At 35.1% G+C, this 20,599-nt stretch overlaps 1 protein-coding gene and 1 non-coding gene across 14 annotated transcripts in view; one reads left to right on the top strand and one right to left on the bottom strand.

The window, feature by feature from the left end:
• Positions 1-20,599, top strand: part of LOC144321982 (uncharacterized) — a 566,375-nt gene that overhangs the window by 24,852 nt on the left and 520,924 nt on the right. For 12 of the 13 annotated variants that reach the window (XR_013387531.1, XR_013387526.1, XR_013387525.1 and 9 more), the window contains one exon: positions 1,617-1,741. The exons of the other annotated variant lie outside the window; for it this stretch is intronic. The gene's annotated coding sequence lies outside the window, so the exon portion shown is untranslated. The remainder of the gene's footprint in view (positions 1-1,616; positions 1,742-20,599) is intronic. 13 annotated transcript variants of the gene reach the window in all.
• LOC144322869 (U4 spliceosomal RNA) lies at positions 4,857-4,994 on the bottom strand. The gene has a single exon (XR_013388474.1). It is a non-coding gene; the product is annotated as a U4 spliceosomal RNA (small nuclear RNA).

Genomic DNA, 20,599 nt, shown 5'->3' with positions numbered 1-20,599 from the left:
AAAGAAGACTAGGATTGGGGGTGGTTGTCAAATTTTAAACATTATAGATAAGACTGTAAGTCACCTCATTGGTAAGATAAAAGCAGAGGTCTTATTTATAATTAAGTTTTTTTTTACAGCATTTATCTGTTTTACTTTCACACTTAAGTGTCGGGTTAAAATGAAAATATACAAAAAGCAAAGAGTTAGTAAAAAATTAATATTACCCTGTTGTGAGGATATTTTACTAAGGAGAATGTAATGAATTGCTGAGTTCTGCATTACATTTTGCCTGTGGCAGTGTGAGGCTTCTTATATTATAAATCAAGACTGTCCTAGGCAAACTGGGATGTATGCTCACCATAGTTATGTGATTATGCAGCTCCAAATGCCAGAATGTCATTCTAGTGGTAGGTCAGTAGCTATCTGATATTTTCCAGTCTAAACAAATACCTTTAAACTGCAGAACAATAGAATGGTTTTGGAGAAAGTCATAGTATAGGACCATGTGCTCTTCATTTTTTTTTTTTTTTTAAATTTATTTATGATAGTCACAGAGAGAGAGAGAGAGGCAGAGACACAGGCAGGGGGAGAACCAGGCTCCATGCACCAGGAGCCTGATGTGGGATTCGATCCCGAGTCTCCAGGATCGCGCCCTGAGCCAAAGGCAGGTGCCAAACCGCTGCGCCATCCAGGGATCTGTAGTAGTTTTCTCTTAAAAGTTAGTTTCAAGTTGAGAACTCTCAGCAAGTAGTGGGAAGAGTGTGCTTTTATTATGTGCTTGCCACTGATGTTAGAACCTTGGTTTACTTTTTATATAGTCTATTTGAATCATACCCAGAACAAGATGATCTTTATGAAGGAATCAAGGATCTGTATCTGTGACTTCATGCATGTCTGGACTCACCATTTGAGTTTTAAACTGTTCATTAAAAAGTATTAGTTTCCACTGTGTTTGTCACTCACTCTTAGAAATTTCAAAGGAGATATTGTCACTACATTCAACTAAAATTCTTTAAAAAGACTGATTTGAGGAGGCTTTGTTAAGAGGTGATTTCCCGGTGGTTAAGATTTTTGACATTTGCTTTTTCGAGGAAATCCAAAATGTAGAGCACAAAATGTAGGCACAGAGTGGGATTTCAAGAAAGAGGAGGTGGAAGAGAAGTTAATACAAATTTGGCACTTTTTAACAAGCACTCTGTTAGACACTATCCACATATATTTTATTTACCTGCTACAGCAGCTATATTAAATTAAATCTACTCAGTTCACAGTTTCCCAAGTACTGTTTTCTCATAATTTCCCAATATTGTTTATCTCATAATTCTAAATTCAATTCCTGTTTGGGACTTTGTGGTAGTACAAATGGCCTAAAATAGAGCAAAGGAACAAGAGAAAAGGCTGAACATCTTTAGTAAAATCAATTTTTGATGCTTTATCATCAAGCTACAAGACCTTGAATTTTAGTCTAGAAATTTTGTAGTCACATCAGTAAAATATTCTATTGTTGTCAAAGTAATAACCAATTGGAGTCCATAAGGGAAAGGGAAAGAGCAGAAGGGAGAGTAAAAGGATCTCATTAAGGTACTAAAATGTCTAGTAGCAATATTTCTTTGACATTTCATATGTATCCTTAGGAACTCATCAAATATGTCCTGTGAAGCTATCTGGTTCAAGGACATCTCCCCACTTTTCCAGAAAACAAAGGACAGTGATAAATTGCAGAGGAAGAAGATAATTTGACAGTCTTTTTCTGCTAAAGGTTAGTTGTGAAAGATTAACTACATTCTTTATTTATTCATTATGTATATCTTTATCACTTTCAGAAACAGAAGGATGTTAACTTGATGAAGGATTAAGGAGTAGACAAATTAGAAAGAACATATTATTTCAGAATCCACAAGTTGTGTTAAATAAGTTTAATCACAGCAATAACAACCTTGTATTGTTAGTATTTCTATCTCCAGGAAGATTCATTGCTGCTGGGGTGTTCGACACCACCAATGTGCTATATATATACACTTTGGAATACTACGCAGAGGACAGAGGAGTGAATTTAGGTTGTATATCGGAGACTAAAAAACAATATTTATCAAACACCATCATTTCAAGTTCTAAGCTATAGTCACCTATGACTCTATTATATTTCATTGGTAAATCTATATGAAGCTAATACCTGATTGTTTGGTTGAAGGGAATAAGAGATACAAATAGCATAACAATAGATATGAAATCCAAGAGACCTTGTAAGGACCAGTAATCATGATAGTGCTAACAGTGTATTATAAACAATTGGATTTAGTCAGAAAGAAACAAAGAAAGAAACTGAGAAAGTGAGAAGGAAAGTAGGAAGGGATGGATGGAAGGTAGAAGGATGAATGGGAAAGGAGGGAGGGAGGAAGGAAGGAAGGAAACGAGAAAGGAAAAAGCAGACTGTAAGACCATGTGAGGGACACCTGGGTGGCTCAGTGATTGAGCATCTGCCTTTGGCTCAGGTCGTGATCCTGGGGTCCTGGGATCGAGTCCTGCATCAGGCTCCCAACAAGGAGCCTGCTTCTCCCTCTACCTATGTCTCTGCTTCACTCTCTTAAATAAAATCTTTTTTAAAAAAAGACCATGTGTGAAGGAGGAATAAATATTTATCAATGAGATATAACAGTGGTGAGAATGAGTACTTGATCCAAACCCTACTTTCATTAAGTGAAGGCAGATAGAGAATTATTGTCTCCTGTCTCTCCTACTTGCCCCTCCTGTCACAGTGGAGAGGGCTTTGAAATGGTGACTGCCATGTGTACATGTTGCACACCCTTAGCAGTTAGCCTTAGTGACTTTGCCAATTCCTTTGCTGTATTGAAGCTGTATACATTTGTATAGTCTTGATGGACATATAGTTGATGAATCTTACAAGCTGACTAGAGTGCCTGAGGCTCATCTCCCTAATTTGCCCCCCAGCTACTATCTGTGACGATTTTTATGGCAAAGCCTTTTAAAGTTTAGTTTGTTATTTTTGGGTGACTTCCATAAAGTAATTTTCAGCCAGCACTCATTACCAAGAGCTGTATTTCTCCTGTGAGTTGTATTACATATCATTCTGTAATTTTTCTGAGTTTTTTTAAAGGTTTATTTATGTAAATTATATGAATTTTAGGTGTGAAATCATATATGTCTTATTTGCTTTTGAATTACCATACTGTTGACCTTTGGTATTGAAGCACTCTTGTCCAGAATACTCTAATATTACTTACATTTAATTTGTATTTATAATTTGGCTTTTTCAAAAAAAGTAGTCACTCAAAGTGGAAACATGTCTAAAACAGAAACAAAAGACATATATCATATTTTGTTTAAAGAACTTTATTTTTAAGAATTAACTGTATTTAATTTCCCTTAGGAAATAAAAAAAAGCCATACATTCACACAATTTGAGAGTGAGCAAAATTCAAAACTACCTAATCTAACTTACACAAATTCTCCAGTGTTCTCCTTTGCACCTGTTAAATAGAACCTGCTTTTCCTCATTTTCTTGTTGTAATGTAGCATCAGAAATGGAATCTACTTTGCTCTTAGTTTTGCTTTATTTTGTATAGTTCCTAATACTTCTGGCTCAAATAAATTTCTAGAAAGGCTTTTAAGAAGCTCTTACAAATCTTTTCAGGATGTTGGTATTTATTGTCCTTACAGAGTAAAGCACATATCTGAGTGGGAGAAAAATCTATAAATATTATACATTATTTAAAATGCATCACGCTTTATTTCTTGGCTTGGTTTTAAAAGTTAATGCTTGTAATATCACATTGAATAAAACATTAGCTTTGAGATATGCCTGAAGATATTATCCACTAATATGGAACCAAATTATTCTCTTTTTTAACTTCAATAACAACTATGAATTAGTTATAGTAATTTAGGTTGTCCTAATTTTGATGCTTGTTTTGAGATTATAGCTAACTTTCAATTATTTTAAAATCATATTACTGTTTTTCAAACTTAAGTAATTCTTATAAAATTTTCATATGTTTTGCATTGTTCTTATATCATCCCACCTATTATTTACATATTTTCTGTTAAAATGATTCTTAAAAAGTAAAACTTTTACACTGTTTTACCTTGTCCTTAGAATAGTATCACAATTTTGATATATTAGTAATATGTTTTGCTATGATTTAATAGATGTTAATAATGTTTATAAGTTAATTATATTTATCTTAAAAATGTGTACTAACTGAACCATATCAAGTACTCAGTGTTAAGTGTCCCACATTTTGGGAGCAACTCCATTATATTATGCATTATGAAATCTATATGAAGCTAATACCTGATTGTCGTATCTCTAACTTTTTTTTTTAAGATTTTATGTATTTATTGGTCATATCTCTAACTTTTTTTTTTTTTAAGATTTTATGTATTTATTCACAAGAGACACAGAGAGAGAGAGAGGCAGAGACACAGGCAGAGGGAGAAGCAGGCTTCATGCAGGGAGCCTGATGCAGGACTCAATCCTGGGACTCCAGGATCACGCACTGGGCGGAAGGAGGGGCTAAACCGCTGAGCCAGCCAGGGATCCCCATATCTCTAACTTCTGACAATAGCACCATATAGGTCTACTGTCTTGGTGTCTGGCAGTTGTAAGGGTATAAAACCTGGTAAAAGGATCAGTTGTTTGGAATCATGGGTTTCAGTGCATGGAAGTCTTAGACAAATATAGATGAACTACTTTAATTTATTTTTTAAAAAGTGATATTTTAGATTAAAATATAAATTAAGAAAATATGATCTGGACAAATGGGGAATGGTCCCCAAAAATGAATATCATCTGTGAAGAAATCCTGAATGCAAAGTCTTACCTGCTATTTAATTATTTGTGGGCAGAAATAAGAATTAGGAAAAAAAAGAAAAAAGAAAAAGCTTCTCAAGATGAGAAAAATGGCCATCTAGGATTTTGATAAGTTTTCAATTAGCAATAATCGCGCCTCGGATAAACCTCATTGGCTACGATACTGCCACTGCGCAAAGCTAGGATTTTGATAAGTAAATAATAAACTATCATGGGGTTTCCATGAAAGCCTTATTTTCATGGTGCTTCTTAATTTTCCATTTCTGTGGATGTGGAAAGAGTTGGGTAAATGTAGATACTGCACAAATAACCAAGGTTGTATTATCGAGTAAGTTCTAATTAAGTAGCTTGATAGAATTTGAAAGTCCTCAGAATTATCATTGAAGATGCTTTTGATGTAAAGCGGTCTAAAAAATTCAGTAAATTAGGGAATTGAGGGAATCCCATAGGCAGTGTTGTGTATGATTTAAGAGATTTAGGGTATAGTGAACATCATTGAAATTTAGAGATTATTCTGCCAAACCATGTAATATTTGAAACTTGTTAAAGTTTTTGCTATGATTTGATCTTAGGAATATGAGATTCTCTTTTCTGCTATAGATAATCTATTAGTGTCTATAATTTAGAAATTAATGTTTAATAATTATTTTGTACATATATTTTAATAAAGCATCTATTTAAATAGAATAAGCTGAGATGGAGTAGAAAAACTTGCTCGATTTTTGGTACAGGATGTTTATGAATTTTTTATTACTATTGCTAATAGTAATACCCTGAAAAGATCAAGATTTAACAGTAGTTTTGCTCAATAAAGCAATTGCCTTATGATAGGAATTTCATTTTCCTCTTTATAGTCTAACTTATAAAAAAATAAAATGAATATTTTTTGAACAACTGTGGTCATTAAAATGAGATTTTGAGTAATATGATCTTGTTCTTTATTTAAGCAGTCTAAATTTGTGACTAAGAGTGTGAGTTTAGGAATACAACAGATTTCAGAGGGGTTCAGGGTCTTCCACTAAGCAGATCAAGAAACCCTAAGCCTCAGTTTTCTCATCTATAAAATGAAGATAATAAGAACACCTGTTGAATTTTGTTCTCATAGGGCTTAAATGAGATAATTTCCATAAAGTTCATGGCATAGTGATAGGAAGAGTAAGCACTCCACAAAAAGCTATTATATTAAATGATAATATAATGATAGTGAAAATGAAGTAAACTAAAACATGATTTAAGAATATATAAAAATTTGCATAATTAAAGAGAGATTCCTAGGTAAGATGATCATGACTATATTTGAAAAAAAATCATTATCAGTGGGTCTAAACCATGCAATTATCACGTAAACAAGCTCTCCTTGCAGGGAACCAAGAGGATAGCTGTCAGAGCTGTGGAAAGCCAAAAGGTGACAATGCAGTTTTTGTAACTTCTCAACATTCTTGTTGATTGTCAAGGAAAGGTAAAAGTGAGCTTTTTGTTTTTAAATTGTTGACTACAGGTTTCTTTAGATCACAACCCAGTGACATTTTGAGCTGTATTGGTAAATTAAATTCTACTACAAAGTAATGATTGGCATGTTTTTTTTTAAAGATTTTATTTATTCATTCATGAGAGACAAAGAGAGAGGCAGAGACATAGGCAGAGGGAGAAGCAGACTCCTCAGGGAGCCCAATGTGGGACTTGATCCTGGAACTCCAGGGTCACTCTCTGAGCCAAAGGCAGATGCTCAACTGCTGAGCCACCCAGGCATCCCATGATTAACTTGGTTTGAAGCAGTGGGTTTTGGAGCCAAGAAAGAATTCTTGAGATGTCTTCAGTGCAAAAAGTTGTTTTTATTAAAGCACAGGACCCATGGGCAGAAAGCGTGGCTGATTATATAATTTTAAGTTGGGAGGGGGTTAGGGATAGCATCAGTCTCTAAGGAATTTGGGAACAGATTTCCAAAACTTTGAGGTGGCTATTGTTAGGAAAAGGTCACTTATTATTGAATAAAATTTTAGTCATGGGACCCTTTAGATATGAATCATGGATCATATGCTTTGGGTATGATTGCCAACACATGATTGTGTATCTTCTCCTTTTTTTCTTCTTATGCATTGCTCTTTTGGGAATTTGTAAACTATCTACAGAGCTTTTAGAATAGTGATCATCATCATATTCACTGATTGGTAAAGAAGAAGTTTAGATTCTCATATTTTCATCTTTTCCTTTTTTTTCACTTCTAAGAATTAAAAATAATTGTCAAAAATAAAATAACATCTTGTCAACACATTTTGGCTTCCAGATATGTGTGTTTTTGACATATTAGAAAGACTTAGGCCATGAAGCATTTGTAGTTGTAAAATATGTATGATAAAAGAAAACAAACATCACTGTGAATGATATGCTGTATTTTTATGGTAAAATTTCAACCACTAACAAATATTTGAAACTTTAGTGATTTCTTTTTAGGTTTAAAATAATATATACTTGATTTCACTACATTGATGGTAAGTAGACTTGAAATTCTTTTAAAATATGTTTTAAATTGAAAAGTTTAGTGGTGCCCGGATGGCTTAGTTGGTGGTTCATCTGACTCTTGATTTCGGCTCAGGTCATGATCTCAGGGTCATGAGATGGAGCCCCACATTGGGCTCTAGGCTCAGCATGAAGCCTTCTGGAAACTCTCTCTCCCTCTTCCTCTCCCTCTGCTCCCACCCCTGCTCATGCTCATGCACGTTCCCCTCCCCCCTAAAATAAGTAAGTCTAAAAAAGATAAAATAAATGAAAAGATTAGTAATGTTAGCATTGGCATTTTTCTGTTATGTACTATTAAACACCATTTTATCCATAAAACAATGAAGATTTATATATATATCATGAAAAACAATGTACCTCCTAAACTGCTTTTAAATTATATTCTTGTACATTATTCATTTATTATTCAAAATTCAATTATAAAAACTGCTGTGACTATGATGATGTTCATTTTTCCTTTAACCTCTGCAATCATTAAATGAAAGCATTTATAGTGAATTGACTACAAATAGCATAAATGTGTTCATATAAATGCCACATTGCAATTAAGCTGATCTAAGGACCATAAAAACAATAGATCCTGCCTATAGTCCTTTCTTAGCAGGAAAAGATGTGGCTAGATTTCTTTCCTTCACTTACATTTTGTATTTTAATGAGATCAAGCATATTCCAGGATTTTTATATCTCTAGAATAATATTTGCCAAAAATGCCATGTAGTTGTGAAAAACACCACTATTAGAACAAATCTGTTTTTTTTTTGTTCATCCATCCATTCACTACTTCACTTACTGAGCTCCTAATATGCACAGGACTGTATTAAGTAATAAGAGTAGCATTAGGAATAAGATATAACCTATACTCTCAAAGAGCTCTTAGTCCAAGAGATGGATAGATCAACAAGAGCTATAATGATACAGTGTGATAAGAATTATGGGAGAGACATGCCCAGGATGCTGTAGGAGCACAGCCAGAGGACACTAGAGCAGTCTGAGAAGTTTCTAGGAAAAGGTGTTGTTTGAGTGTAAGCTAATAATTAAAAAGGCAGGCAATTGACAGGAGGCAAGGACATTTTTAACATGTATAAATGTGTGAAGGTAAGGGATGTTTGGGTGGCTCTGTCAATTAAACTTCTGTGGCTCAGGTCATGATCCCAAGATTCTGGGATTGAGCTCCACGTTGGGCTCCCTGCTTACCTCCCTCTCCCCTCTGCCTGTGGCTCTCCCTGCTTGTACACTCTCTCTCTTCTCTTTATGTCAAATAAATAGATAAAATCTTTTTTAAAAAGTGTGAAGGTAAGAGAGAGCATGATACACTCAAAGAAAAAAGTTACCTCTTAAAGTATAGATGTAAATAGGTGGATAGGCATGGCAGCTGAGATTCTGAGAGAACAAATAACTTGATCAAAGTCATAGAGCTAGTTAATGGCAGAGAGAGGATTATAACAGTTTTAAATTTTTTATTTATTTTTTAAATTTTAATTCTAGTAACCATACAGTGTTATATTACTTTCAGATGTACAATACAGTGATTTAACAATTCCATATATAACTCAGTGCTTATGATAAGTGCACTCTTAATCCCTTCCAACTATTTTACCATCCTCCCACCCACCTCACCTCTGTTAACCATCTGGTTAGTTCTCTATAGTTAAGAGTCTGGTTTTTGCTTTGTCTCTTTTTTTTTCCCCCCTCACTGTTCATTTGTTTTCTTTATTAAATTCCACGGGTGAGTGAAATCATACGATACTTGTCTTTCTCTCCTGGCTTTTTTCACTTAGCATTATACTCTTTAGATCCATCCATGTTAAGGAAAATGGCAAGGTTTCATTCTTTTTTATGTCTAAATAACATTCCTGTGTGTGTGTGCGTGTGAGTGTACCACATCTTCTTTATCTCTTTATCTATCCATGGACATGTGGGCTGCTTTTATAATTTGGCTATTGTAAATAATATGCAATAAACTTAAGGGTGCATATATCCCTTTGAATTAGTGTTCTAGTGTTTTTGTATTCTTTTGGTAAATATCCAATAGTATAGTTACTGGATCATATGGTAGTTCTATTTAAATTTTTTGCAGGAACCTCCATACTGTCTTTCACAGGGGCTATACAAGTTTGCATTACCACCAAAAGTACAAGAGAGCCCCTTTTTCTCCACATCCTCACCAACACATGTTGTTTTCTTGAGTTTTTAATTTTAGCCGTCCTGACAGGTATGCAGTAATTTGTATTTCCCTGATGATGACTGATGTTGAGTATCTTTTCATGTGTCTGTTTGTCATCTGTATATCTTCTTTGGAGACGTGTGTTCACATCTTCTGCCCATTTTTAATTGGATTATTTGTGGGTATTTTGGTATTGAGTTGTGTAAATTCTTTATATATTTTGGATATAAACCCTTTTTTGTATGTCATTTGCAAATATCTTCTCTCATTGAGTAGGTTGTCTTTAATTTGTGTGTGTGTGTTTTTTTCCTATGCAGCTGTTTTTTATTTTGATGTAGGACCAATAGTTTATTTTGCTTTTGTTTCCCTTGCCTGGAGACATATCTAAAAGGATAATGTTATAACCAATGATTGAGAAGTTACTGCCTGTGTTCTCTTTTAGGAACTTTATGGTTTCAGGTCTCACATTTAGATCTTTAATCCATTTCAAGTTTATTTTGGTGTATGGTGTGAGAAAGTGTCAGTGTGGATTAGTTTTGCTTAGATTAGTGCCTCAATTAGGATTCTTGGTGGCGGCCAATAAAAACTGAATTTGATGAACTTAAAAACTTGTAAGTAACTCAATTATATCAGTTTTCTACCTTTATGTATCTCCACCCTCTAGTCAAATTCCAGGGAGAGAGAATCATATTACTCTAATGTAAGTCCTGTGCCTATTCCTTGGATAAGAAACAAAGCAGCGGCATGATTTATGCTTCCACTAGAACATTATGGAATAGAGGAGTGGTTTTCTGAGGGATGAATGGGAAGCTATTATTAAAGGCAGGACAAAAGTTGATGGGCAGGTAAGAGCAGTGTTTCTAAGTTGATAAATGCATGGCCTTATTTATTTATTTGTTTGTTCATTCATTTATGATTCATTTATTTATTCATGAGAGACAGAGAGAGAGAGAGAGGGGCAGAGACATAGGCAGAGGGAGAAGCAAACTCCCCAGGGAGCCTGATGCAGAACTAGATCCTGGATTCTGGGATCACGCCCTGAGCCAAAGGCAGATGCCCAACTGCTGAGCAACCCAGGCATCCCTGGCCAATTTTAATTTTATTTATTTATTCATGAGACACACACACACACACACACACACAGAGAGAGAGAGACAGAGAGAAAGAGAGAGAGGCAGAGACACAGGCAGAAGGAGAAGCAGGCTCCATGTAGAAGCCCCACGTGGGACTCGATCCTGGGACTCCAGGACCACACCCTGGGCCGAAGGCAGGTGCTAAACTGCTGAGCTACCCAGGGATCCCCCATCCCTGGCCAATTTTAAATGAAAACAAAAATGATCGCATCCCTCAGTGTACTTTAAAATTTTTTTTCTTCATCTTTATTTTCAGTAGTTTTAAGTGTTGAAGTTTTTTTGTTTATTGATGAATATACTACTCCTTTATATAAGGTTGTTGAATGAGAATGGTGATTAATTTTTGTTTCTTAGTTTAAAACAATGTAAAAAATTACATGTGGTAGTACAGTAACACTGTATTTACTCCTCCCTAATGGTGTTGTTAGTTTGTGGCTGGTGGTGGAGAGTCATTCCTCATAATTTCCATACAAACTTTCCCCCCATAATCTCCAAAATAATCTTATCAATCAATGTAAACTAAATGAAAAGAGAACATAAAATTTTATTTAAAAACATTGCTTTACTGTGACAGATGATTTTGTTTGCTAAAACTGAATCATTACTCAAAATATAAATATGAAACCAGCTGCTACAAGGCAGATTCTTTTAAGTTTGGCATGCCTTTACCACCATATGCTCAGGGACAACTCAAAAATCCTTTTACTTGTCTTCATTCAAACAGTTCCATAAGCATTGTTTTGAGATTATTCAGTGACATCCATCTAACCTTTGTGGGGTATGAACATATTATTGATATACTTAGTTCACATCTGTGCTTTTGTCATTAGCCTCAACAACTCAATGAACTGTTGGATTTTAATATGATGGGAAAGACAGATGGAACTGATACTGAGATGATGAAGCTGCACTCAGGTAGAGGCATATATCCAAAATTGTCCTTATATGTAAAATTTTAGATTCTTAAAATAAACACATGAAATTAGAAAAATTATCATCAATAGAGCTCACATATCCTAATTGGGAAACACTGCTTTGGGCAGCCTGGTTGTAGAGCCAGATGAAGGATGGCAAGAGCAGAAAGATAATCAGCATGGGCAAGACATGGGCTACACCTCTGCCAGCTTTTCTCTCTTTCCCTCACTTGGGCTCAGCAGTCATCAGTGAATGCAAACAGCACTGATTAACTTTCCTTCTTCTCTTACAGTGGTTTTTAATAGGTAAATTGGAATGAGAGAAACCATGTATTTTACAAGATGATTTATTAAATGATATTTATTGATGCAGATTGGGAAAATACCACTTCTCCAAATAAAATAGGCTTTTATTCATTAATAAGAGAAGATAGTTATCTACAGTAGATCCTGTTTCATATTTGGATAATACTCAAATGACTGTTGTTAACAAAAATATTTTAAATTTGAACTTTGTATAAGTTAGCATTTTGGCCCCAAGGCATAGAGCACCTATTTCTTCAAATGCTAGCCCTTTACAAGATTGTTGATTATGGAAGAATGTAAAGTAGTTACATCTGAAGGAAATGAAACCAGTATCTTAAGGAAATAATCTGCACAGCCATATTCATTGCAGCATTATTCACAGTAGTCAAGATACTGATACAACCTAAGTGAGTGAATAAAGAATGTTATAGGTGCACACACACACACACACACACACACACACACACACTGGAATATTAGTAAGCTATAAGAAAGAGGGAAATACTTCTATCATTTGTGACAATAAGGATGAACTTGGAAGGCATTATGCTAAGTCAAATAAGTTAGAGAAAGATAAATACTACAATGGTATCACATGTGTTATCTAAAAAAAAACCCATAACCAAAACCAAACCAACCCTGGTGACTTCATAGAAAAAGGAGAATAGAGTGGTGGTTGCCAGGAGCTGTGGGGATGGTAAGATGGGAAGATGTAGGTCAAAGAGTACAACCTTTCAGTTACAAGAGTAAGTTCTAAAGATCTAATGTACAGCATTATAGCTAATTAATATCATAGTATTATATACTTGAAATTTGCCCAGAGTAGATCTTAAGCATTCTCACCATGCAAAAAAAAAAGAGGTATATGAGGTGATGGATGTGTTAATTATCTTGATCCTGGTAATCATTCACAATGCAGATGTCTTTCAAATAATCACTTTGTCCACTGTAAATATATATGATTACATTTGTCAATTTTTCCTCAATTAAGTTGGGGAAGAAAAAGTAAAGTGATTGCCCAATTTTTGTTTTTGAGGCAACATCAAAAATTGTCTGTTAACTACAGTAATACTAGATTTTCCTTGATCTGGCCAGTGGTGCCATCAGTTTTTAGTGTAGGAATGTGTTCCCCATAATTTACATTAGCTTCCATCCAGGCCACTCCAAAAGGACATAGAGTTTAAATAAAAATATCACACTTAGTATGAAATTGCACGTTAGAAAAAAGTCCTCTAGCTATACAACATAGCTATAACTATATTGGTGTATTTCTATATAGAAATTCTGGAGCTACTGTGGAAATGCTCGAGCTGCTGACATGTTGACTCTCAAGAAAAGTTAGTTGAATGGATTTGACATAGGGAGACTCACAGATGTGAGTGTTGCTAAACAACTGGCCTTTTATCCAACTGATAGATGTCCAAGTGAAGAAGTCTAGTACAGATACATGAGGAAAAGAGAGTTTAATAGACTTTGAAAGGAATTTTTTATTGTGCAAATGTGAAATAGACTGTAATGTCAACATGATAAACATAAAAATGACTCTATTTAAAATGATTAGAGGTTCAAGGTTTAAGACCTTCTCTTTAATGAAATGGCAGAAAATGTAAACTTCATTTATTTTCATTTAGACAAGACTTTATAACTGATCTGAGTCAGAGCTAATAATCTCTATCTTCCAAAGGTCAGTTTTTACACGTAAGTTTTACAGTGTGAAAAAAAGCATTTAATGATTTTTCCACTAAACTAGATTAAACATTTACTGAACACTAACTGCACAGATTTGTGCAAGGTGCTGTCTGGGAGACAAAGGTGAATAAAGCATGAAGGCTGCAGATAAGATGCATACACACATCATTACACATTGCTGCACTGCATAGTCTGTTTGAGAGCAGTTCTAGTATAGGAGCAGAAGAATTGCACATAGGAGGTAAGAAGAGGGGATCATTGCTATATCCCCATGCTGGCAATACAGAATTAAAAACAGATACCAGTTTTTTACTTTATGGCACTTGCTGCCTTGTAGCAGAAACAATTACACAAGCAATTATGCAAATATTTAATTAATCATGCATGCTATAGGAACAACAAAGGAGAAACAGATGTCAGGAGTATATGAAACTGAGATCCTAACCTGTTGTGGGTTTTCAACAAGGACTTTTCTCAAGAGATGGAATTTGAACAGAGACCTGAAGGAGGCTAGATGAAATTGGCAAGGGATTTGCTTCTGCCACTGTTGAGGAGGCGGACCACAGGAAAAGCAGCATCTTGGGCAGTGGATACAGCAGACTTGACAAGAGAAGTAGGGTTCACAGGATAGTCCAAGAGAGCCATCTGACTGTTTGGCTCATGGGATGCCTTGTAGGGAGCAATGGGAGAAGTTGGGGTCAGATCGGAGTGTGGATTTGAATACCTCTTGAATACTTACCAAGGTACTTGACCTTTATTTTGCAGACTTTCAGGAAATGTTTAAGCCACTGAGCAGGGGATATAACCAAAAGTAGGACATGGGAAGATTACTGTCTCAGGAACCAGCACAGTGCATTTGTGTAAGGAGGAATCTGAGTTAGAGAAGGTGCAGTGGAAGCTGTTCCTGGAACTGAGAGCAGTCTGAAGGAAAGTAACTCCTAGAGTCAGAAGGAGGGAGGGCTAGGCTTAGATGGAAGGGGGAATGAACTAGCGAAAGTGACTTCAAGGCTTTGAATTTGGGTGGTTCTCTGGTACCAGTGTCAGAATCAGAGGACATACCAAAAAAGAGGAAATTTTTACTTAGACATGAATGTGATTTGTGAACTTCAGCTAGTATAATGCTTATTTTTAAACAAAATAGTAAACATCTAGTAGTGTGACAAATTTCCCTGAATACTCAAGTTTTTTTTCCTGCAAATGTGTTTATTTGAAGGTAATATAAATTTTCTTAGTCTAGAAAGCACATTCATTTTTTAAACTTTTTTTCTTTTTCTCCCCTTGTTTGTATGTTAACAAACTATTATGTTAGTACTGTTGACACTCTTGTACAGTTTGATGAGGTAGGGAAGAAACTCATGGAAAGACTGTTTATATTGTAATTCCTGCCACTTAGCCAGCATTCTAATGGCTATCCTCCAGGGAGAGGCTTGGCAGCTGGTTCAATAGTGTGAGTCAAAGGGCCAGGCTGGAGCCGGATAACTTGACTGTCCCCATTAATGAGGCATTTTCATGCACATTTATAGTGGCTTCCTTAATTCTCTTTCCAGAAGCTTGATTTGTAACCCCAATCAATTTCTGAGTGTTTATCTGAGTTAAGAAGAAGAAAAGATCAACTTATCCCATTCCTCCCTAGAATAACCAGCTAGTTTGAAATAATTCCAGTTCTTAAAAAAAATTTTTTTTGCACTTATACAATTTAAGAAGAATGTCTTGCTTATCCATGGTTGCTTTTTATTTGTTCATTCTTAGCAGTCTTATTCTGCTTACTCTGCAGTATGGACAGAATCAATATCTTCACTCAATCTGCATTTAACATTTTATCTTTAATAGTGGAAGTTGCTTAGTGAATTGCTTCTTAGTTGTTGGATGGGAGAGTGCTAGGCCTTGTCCTAAAGCTGGTCCAGAAAATAGACTTGATTCTGATATTTTGGGGATGGGAAGAATGTTTGAAGGAGAGGAAAGTAAGATATTTTCTTTTTTTTTTTTTTTTAGCATATTTCCTTATCCCCTGGAAGAATAGATTATCCTAGTTTTACCTTGGAGCAGCTTCTTGAGCTCACTGGGGGTGGATAGTTGGGGACAAATAATGAGAGATGCTCTCTCAAGTACTTAGGAATGCATCTTTGTCTTTTTTTTTTAATTTAAGTATAATTGATACTCAGTGTTTTACTAGTTTTGAGTAATAATGACTTGGCAAGTTTATATATTACGCTGTACTTACCCCAAGTGTAGTTATCATCTGTAACCATACAATGCTGCTATAATATCACTGACTATATTTCCTATGCTGTGCCTTTTATTCCTGTGACTTATCCATTCCATAACTAAAAGGTTGTATCTCCCATTCCCATTCACTGATTTTGCCCACCTTCCCACCCCACACTGACAACCATCAGTTTGTTCTGTTTGTCAGTTTGCTTTTGCTTTTTGTTTTATTCATTCTTTTTTAGATTCCATATGTGAGTGAAGTCATACGCTATTTTCCTTTTTCAGTCTGACTTGTTTTGCTTAACATAATACTTCCTAGGTCTATCCATGTTATTGCAGATGGCAGGATCTTATCCTTTTATTTCTATGTAATACCCAACATCTTTCTTATCTATTTGTGTATTGATGGACACGGAGGTGAATTCTCCCAGACATCTAAAGAAGACTCAGTGCCTATCTCCTCAAACCATTCCAAAAAAATAGAAGAGCAAGGAAAGCTTCCAAATAAATTCTATGAGACTAGCATTACCCTGATACTGAAACTAGAAAAAGACACCATGAAAAAAGAAACTTATAGGCCAATATTCCTGATGAACATACATGCAAAAATTCTCAAGAAAATATTAGCAAACCACATTCAACAATACATTAGAAGTTTAGTTCACCATGATTAAGTGGGATTTATTTCATAGATGCAAGGATAGTTCAATATTTGCAAATAAATCTGTGTGATACAACACATCAACAAAATAAAGGATAGAAATAATTTCATCTTAATAGATGCAAAAAACACATTTGGTAAAATTCAACATCCATTCATGATAAAAATTCTCATCAATGTGTGGTTAAAGAGAATATACCTCAACATAGTAAAGGCCATATGGGACAAACCCACTGGTAATATCATACTCGATGGTAAAAACCAAAACTTTTCCTCTAAGATCAGGAATAAGATAAGGAGTGCATCTTCTTTAAGTCCTTCAAAGAAAAAATAAACTGCTGTAATTAAAGTTTTTAGGTTAGTTATATACTCATAATAAACATGCTTTTAAGTTGAGATTTCCATTCTTTTATGTGTTGACAGCAGTGAAAGGACTGAATAAGATAAAGCATGAATTTTTATCTTTCCGTTTTGAAGATGCACAGATAAAATCATGTATAATTTGAAAAGAATAGGAAAGATTAAAAAGAAGAGTTATTCAATCCTTACTCTGCAAGAACTTGAGGCTGTATCTCTCCTTTTCCCTCTTTAGCACTTATTTACCGTCTCTGTGAACTCAATGTAATGATCATGCTTCACTTGATTGAAGACACACCTTTATGACGATTTACTTTAAAGGTAGCATTTGATAGATACAGAGTTTTCCTTCCATAAAAATGCTTCAAACACTCCTGACAGTAAAATTTTTAAAGGAGAGGCTGGAATATGGAATCTCAAGAAGAATTTCCACAAACTGGAAATCTGCTGAAAGATCATTTGGCAAAAAGCATGTTAGCATTAAGTGATTTTTCAGAGATCTAGAGTTAAATTGGGACTTGGGTTAAAAAAAAAAAAAAAAAAAAAAAAAAAAGATGTGTTCAGTCAAGTAGGGATAATGAAGGTAAGCTTACTATAAACTCCATGTATTTCCAAGCATTGGATTTTGGCTTATTTTGCCTTCTGCATTGTGGTAAGGGAATGATTTTATTTTACTATTGAATACTCCGTAAGAAAATGGATTTCTCTAAAATGCAGGCAGATCTTGATTGAAGAATATGCTCAATTTGATTTCTTATAGTGACGATATAAAGTTTTGCAGTTTTGTCGGGACTGCATTTTATCAAAAAATATTTCCTTTCTGATGGTTTATATAATTTTAAACACTTTAAAAATATGTAATCCAGGGAAAAAGACGAAAGAATTTTTAGATTTAAACTTTTGTTTGCATTCTAAATATCCTGAGGGAAATTGCACAGAGAAGAGTGTTTGTAGTGTGTCCTATAATGTTATGTATTAGTCTGTCATGGCCAAATATTTCATAAACACTCATTTGTATGATCAGAAAGATCAAAATAGAAAATCACCTTGAAAACTGGTTTAAAATTTCTGTATATTATTTTAAAGTGGCACAGTCTAGTCAATTTCAAATAAAAAGATATAGAAAGGCTTTTATTTTTATGTATTTCATTCCCTTCACTTGTACATCTTCTACTCTGCAATCAGAAAATGGCATGGCAAGGGTTCTTTATGATGACAGATTTCACTAGGTCTTTCCAGACAATAGATTAAAAGTTATGTTATTTTTTGAAAAGGTATGTGATCACAACAAAGTAACAGTTAAGGTTATAGGATTAAATATCTACAGGTATATGAGGTGTTAATAAATGTAAGAAATCATTCTCTACTTTTTCAAAGTTTACTGACTTTTCATAATCTCTCTCTCGAAAAGTAAGCCTTAGTCTGAAAAGATTTGGTCTTCCTGCTGTGTGAACATAATTAGCAGTAATGGGAATTAGACAAGCACATGTAGTGCAGGCTCATCCTTGCTGTAAGTGTGTTTGTCAAGTGGGCATATAAAATGAAATGTGCTGTTAATGCTTCAGTGCATTACGGACATATGGCAGGCTTTTAGCAAAGTGGCACCCTGGGAGGCTATTTGCTTATTTTTCCTACATGGCATTGAGACTCACAGCACCCTCTCTCTCCTAATGCCTAACAGAGGGTAGTAAGAAAAATAAGTGACTGAATTTATGACCTAAAGGAGGATCACCATTTTTCATAAATTAAGTCTATTATGAATCTTCATAATTAAGTGTTATTTAATGCATTGTTATCTGTGGTATTCTTGTGTCCTAAATTTTTGTAGAAAAGACTGTAATCTCAAAAATAAAAGCTCCTCTTTCAGAAAAATTGGGGACTGTTGGATGGAGAAGAACATGTGACTAAAATTTTTTGAGACTCTACTGAGTTCAACAGTACTATAATATTACATTGTTTAATCTTTACCATTACACTTTTGAGGTAGGAATTATTCCCAATTAATAAACGAGGAAGCAAGATGGCTTTATGCCTTGTCATTAATCTGACTATATAGTTGTTAATAGATTTCCATGTTTCCCCCAAATCCAGTGAAAATTTTGGATCTGGTTCAGTATTTATTCTTTGAATTATTCTACTATTTTGAGTGATTTCAGTGTCTGTGTAAATGATCCATCCAACTTCTGCACTTCAGGTATTTTCATGCTCTTCAACATCAGTATCTTTCATATTTTCTATACTTTAGTAGAGTAATATGCTAGGACTTTATTATCATCCAGAACTTCTCTATCTATGAAATGTTAAATGCTAATAGAACCATGGTGCAGGTGTTAGTTACCTATCTCAGCATTCTTTCTCCCTTCACCCTAAGGATAGAGCCCATGATTTGTGGTAAGCATGAGTATCTAGAAAAAATACTATACTTTCCAGTTTCCTTTACAGCTAATCTCAGCCAAATAGTCATTTGTCAAGTTCTGGTCAATAAGATGTAAGCAAAACTTTGAGTAAAACAGTCATTAAAGGGAGTTGGGTGAAGGGATTACCCTGTTTCCTCCTTATAGTTGGCTTAACAGCAAATATGATTCTGGAGCTCTATTTTGGACCTTGAGAATTAGAGTATGAGCTGAAAATAACTGAAGGACAAGATAAAAGGAGACTGGCTCCCTGATTCTGTGAAGTGCTGTACCAGAGCTGGACTATTTATTTCTAGACATATTTTATTATTTTATTTTTATAAATTTATTTTTATTGGTATTCAAATTGCCAACATATATAATAACACCCAGTGCTCATCCCATCAAGAGCCCCCCTCAGTGCCCATCACCCAGTCACCCCCACCCCCTGCCCACCTCCCTTTCTACCACCCCTAGTTCGTTTCCCAGAGTTAAAGAGTCTCTCATGTTCTGTTCCCCTTTCTGATATTTCCCACTCATTTTTTCTCCTTTCCCCTTTATTCCCTTTCACTATGTTTTATATTCCCCAAATGAATGAGACCATATAATGTTTGTCCTTCTCCGATTGACTTATTTCACTCAGCATAATACCCTCCAGTTCCATCCACGTCGAAGCAAATGGTGGGTATTTGTCATTCCTAATGGCTGAGTAATATTCCATTGTATACATCAACCACATCTTCTTTATCCATTTATCTTTCGAAGGACACTGAGGTTCCTTCCACAGTTTGGCTATTGTGGACATTGCTGCTATAAACATTGGGGTGCAGGTGTCCTGGCATTTCCATGCATCTGTATCTTTGGGGTAAATCCCCAACAGTGCAATAGGTCATAGGGCATTTCTATTTTCAACTCTTTGAGGAACCTCCACAGTTTTCCAGAGTGGCTGCACCAGTTCACATTCCCACCAACAGTGCAAGAGGGTTCCCCTTTCTCCACATCCTCTCCAACATTTGTTGTTTCCTGCCTTGTTAATTTTCCCCATTCTCACTGGTGTGAGGTGGTATCTCATTGTGCTTTTGACTTGTATTTCCCTGATGGCAAGTGATGCGGAGCATTTTCTCATCTGCTTGTTGGCCATGTCTTTGTCTTCCTCTGTGAGATTTCTGTCCATATCCTTTGCCCAATTCATGATTGGATGGTTTGTTTCTTTGCTATTGAGTTTAATAAGTTCTTTATAGATCCTGGATACCAGCCCTTTATCTGATGCATCATTTGCAAATATCTTCTCCCATTCTGTAGGTTGTCTTTTAGTTTTGTTGACTGTATCTTTTGCTGTGCAGAAGCTTCTTATCTTGACGAAGTCCCAACAGTTCATTTTTGATTTTGTTTCTCTTGCCTTCATGGATGTATTTTGCAAGAAGTTGCTGTGGCCAAGTTCAAA

The sequence above is a fragment of the Canis aureus genome, chromosome 10 (assembly GCF_053574225.1).
Source record: "Canis aureus isolate CA01 chromosome 10, VMU_Caureus_v.1.0, whole genome shotgun sequence".
Classification (NCBI taxonomy): Eukaryota; Metazoa; Chordata; class Mammalia; order Carnivora; family Canidae; genus Canis; species Canis aureus.
The sequence above is the reverse complement of the archived record's forward strand: the minus strand, read 5'-3'. Positions and strand labels throughout refer to the sequence as shown.